This window comes from Macaca fascicularis, chromosome 4, assembly GCF_037993035.2.
Source record: "Macaca fascicularis isolate 582-1 chromosome 4, T2T-MFA8v1.1".
NCBI lineage: Eukaryota > Metazoa > Chordata > Mammalia > Primates > Cercopithecidae > Macaca > Macaca fascicularis.
In genome coordinates, this window is record NC_088378.1 from 45,566,067 (window position 1) to 45,570,429 (window position 4,363).

The window sequence follows — 4,363 nt, forward strand, 5'->3', positions numbered from 1 at the left end:
CTTAAGTAGTCCCTCACTCCTTGGCATCTCTATAACCAGATCACTTTCACCTACTTTTGCCTTGCCATGGAAACTGGAGCTTGTCCAATCCCTTGCTTGTTTCCCCTTCTCACTGTTTAAGGGCCAAAATGACTGATGTCTGAGCCAACTCAAATTACTGCAGTGGACTTTTGTAAGCTAATTTATTTCTCTGTTCTATGAATTCCCTTTTTACTGGGAACTCATATTTTATAAGGCAAATAAGAATATTTCTCTAATGTAGAAAACTATGTAAGAATCAAAAGAAAGAGATTGGCATGGATAGAAGGAAGAGAAAGTGCTGTTGGCAAATATGGTCAGAAGTAACACTGCAATGAAAGCCCTTGTGGATCTTCAATACTTGCTTGGAAGTTTTGGTGCAAAATGTCTTTATTTTTAAACCCAAGCTTATTTTGAAAGCCATAATTTACTTCAAAAACTTTGGCACTGATTGCCAGTACTTCAAATAAGCTACCAAGTATTTCAAAGTTTGTACTTTCCCTAGTCTAAATTTATACAAAAAAAAGCTTCAGTGTTATTGGAAAAGTCAGAAACCAGAAATGGAGGAAAAACCTTAGGCCAAAGACTTGGTATACTTATCTCCCATACATCCCCTCTGATTCTATTACTGTCAATTTTAACTCCTGGCTAAATTAAGTGGATCTGTTTATATTTAGCAACTGCCTAAGCAGCAGATCTGCAACCTGTCCTCCCCTTGTCACCTTACACTGACTCCTGACTGCATAACCCTGGTAAAGGAAATGAGTATTTATTTAGACTCCATTACGTGGCACCTAGTTTATATTTAGTATTATGTTTAATGTTCACAATTATAAAATAGAAATATTTCTGAAACTGGCCTAATTGCCTCATAGAACTGATGTTTATGGTTTCTTTTGAATAAACATAGAAATTGACCCTCCGAGTCTTGACATTTGAGAGTTACATTTGTCTGAGTTCCTTTCTCAGGAAACCAGCGATCAGGACTCTCAGATAGTATCAAGGAACTGAACTTTACTGGATCACCACATCTGGACAATAAGATGCCACACCTTCACCCATCATGACTGCATAATCGACCACCAGCTTCCTGTTGACAACTTCTCTTCCTTACTCCTTCCTAATTCCTATTTTCCCACACATGGTTACCTTTCTTCCCTGCTGTGTAACCCCCACATTTCAATCAGTTGAGGAGATGGATTTGAGACTAATCTCTTATCTCCTCAGCTGCAGCACCAGGTTAAAGCCTTCTTCCCTGGCAATACTCATTGTCTCAGTGATTGGCAAGACCTAGACCAAACCCCTGCCTCTTTGCTATGATGATCTGGAATGCATTGCTTGTGGCTTTGCTGTCTACCACAGGCTAGAGGAGCTTAAAAGCCTTTTGAAACAGCTGCCTGTCCTTTTATGACTGGAGGTAGGTTTCTGTCTCTCTTTTTGGCCCTGGCACTGCTGGCCCCAACCACATGCCTGATTGCCCAAGAGGAATAGACTTTGAAATTCAGCATCTGCTTCTGGGTAGTTTGTGAGTGTCTTCTCTAGGCCCAGACAGCAGGATCTGCTCCTCTCTACTTGGGAAACTTTCAAATACATTTCTGTTTGCAGGTTGAGCAAGCACACCTGACCAAAGAGGGAAGAACACTACTTTCTGTTTGGACCCACTTAGGGGCTCTTTAGTAATTGTGTGTTTCTGAGCAAGTGAGTGTCTTTTGTGGGTTCCAGACAACAGGATCTGCTCCTCTCAACTTGGGACATTCTGAAGAATTTTGGTGTGCAAGTTCATCAAGCTCAACCCATAGAAAGAGGAAGCTCCCCTGTTTCAGTTTGGACACTCCTGGGGTTTGTTGGTTGCTGCAGCAATTGGATTGTGTTTTGGTGATTGTTTATTTGTGTGTATATAGCCATGGGAAGTAAGAATTTGATAAGCTGATAATCTCATGTAATACTATTTGGCCTCATATTCTTTGAATCTGGATAAGTTTGGCCTTTCCATGTGCCTCGTTTTGCTGTTGAATGGGAAAGAGGGATGGAGTTTTGCATATTCAGGCTTTTATGCTGTTGTTCAAAGCAAGGTTAGGCTTGATTAGTACATGCTGCTCTTCCGTGGTTTTGTTTGGCTCCAGTCCTCCTTGGAGTGTGGAGAGGTTTAGCGTTTAAAAATCAAAATGCCATAGATACTACTTTACTCAAAATTTTGGTTCACAGCCTTCATTGGATTTCCTATCAGGGCAAAAGAAGATTAACCATGTGAACATGTTTATAAGCCAGTGAGTTTGTATTGTTATATCATGGCTAGAGGTCCAAGGTAAAAGTTATTGCATCTTTGTTTGTATGTGTGTATACATGTTTAGATGTGTTTACATGTGTGCATATTTATTATTTCATATGTTGTGTCTATCAAATTGGCTTATAAATAAAAGAACGCTCCTAAGTTAAGTCCAAGCAATTTTCAAGTTCACGTGACTTAAGAAAATCCTTCATAAACAAGCTGACTTTAAAAGTATTGGTAAAATAAAAATTTAAATGTCATTGAAATTGTCAGCATATATTTTTATCTTGGTTTTATATTTGTCTCTGCTAGATATTTTGAGGTGTCAGAGTTTGGCACAGATGATTATAAATCTATAAACCCAGCCAATACAAAAATAATCTTTGTGTGATTTTTTTTATAAATAAGACTAATTTAATGTTGTTGGTTTAATGAATACAACTGCATCTTTTGAGTTATTAGTGAAAATACCCATGTATTTAACATTAAAATCCTTACTAAGATGAACATTTGATATTCACAGGTTACAAAAGGGTTAACAAGGAAACGACTAGTTTCGTCTAATATGTTAATCTCATAAATGATCTAGATAACCTGTTTTAAAAAATGAAAGAATCGAGTACATGTAAATGAAATAACTTGCAGGTTTACTTTTTGTATAATTTTAAATTAAAAATTATTTTCAATGTTCATTGGGTGTCTGGGTCATTTCTAAATAATAAAGGTCATGATATTGGGAAATATATTTCTAAAAATTGTGGAATGTTCTCATCTATAAAATACTAATATCTGATAACTCGAGATTTCTTGCTTACTAGGTTTTTACTAAAATTTAATGTTACTAACAAGATTTCTAGTTAGTATATAATTCTGTGCATAAAATATGCCCAAAAGATGTGTTCTTATTAACAAAAAAATAATTTTGTCTAATTCAGCAATTATCTAGAGGTTGATTCAAATTATGGACTATGGCAAATTTTTCTCCTAAAATAAAATAATTGGTTATTTAAAAAATTAGGACAAAACAGAAAGTCCAAGCATGTTACATTTTGGTTTTTTCCCTGTTTCTCTTTGTGTCTATCTTCATGTATATACAGAGAAAATAGAAAATTGAAAAAGTTTAGATAGTAAAATATTCTTTAAAACCCAATAAAAATTGGAGAAATTTGGCTAATTAATATTGCTCATAGTTAAAGGCCTTAGTATTAATGAAATTAAAAAACACTATACAAATTACATTTGCAATTTGGCAATCATATTTTAATATAGTTAAGCATAAAGTCAGATTTAGCATGGAGCCAAATTTCATATAGATGTTTGCATTGCTTTGTTTCACTCTGTATTTGCTATTCTGCATGTACTAAAGTACTTACCATTCACCTGTCTGAAATATGTTTCTTAATTGCACGAAGTGTATAGTGGTGGTAGTGGACTTACAGACATTAACTTGCATATCAAGAAAAAAATATCCATCATGTGTTTTTTTTAGGCCCTAGGTAACACTAGCCTCTACGATAAACTGAGTAGGAGAAAAACTGGGAGTTGATTTATTGTTTATCTGCTTTTGCTTCCAATTTTCATTTACTTGATATTTGTACTCCTTTGGATTTTACTTATATATACACATATAAAACTATTTATTTTTTTTAGTTTCTAACAGAAGGCTTATATTTGGTTCTATGATTAGTCATTTCATTTCCTACGCATTTCCAACAATTCATCGTTTGGTCTATTTACCTAAAATACCTAACCTATGTTGGTAAAGCCATTTAAAACCAGACTGACTTTGCTTATCTCTTATGTGTAGAGCTGTGAGTTGTTTACTGGCATAAAAATAAAAGACTTACAAGTTCTGAAGAGAAATAGTTCATTATATATATTTTTTATCTAGAAAAGTAGGTAACAGTAGAAATGTTTAAGTGGTGTTTATTTCCACAGTAATTCAATTCTATCAATAATTTGGGTTGGCTTAAGATCTTTTCCTTCATGTCATGAAGGAAAACTGTGATGTGAGTACTAAGTTTTAACATTCAGGAAAGATTGTCCTTGTCTTTATCGAAATTATATGGATTGGTA

At 34.7% G+C, this 4,363-nt stretch overlaps 1 long non-coding RNA gene across 1 annotated transcript; it reads left to right on the forward strand.

Moving 5' to 3' along the window:
* The first annotated feature begins 1,233 nt into the window (after positions 1 to 1,233).
* On the forward strand, positions 1,234 to 2,976 carry LOC141410194 (uncharacterized). The gene is made up of 2 exons (XR_012434355.1): positions 1,234 to 1,435; positions 1,624 to 2,976. It is a non-coding gene; the product is annotated as an uncharacterized lncRNA (long non-coding RNA).
* The last annotated feature ends 1,387 nt before the right edge of the window (positions 2,977 to 4,363 follow it).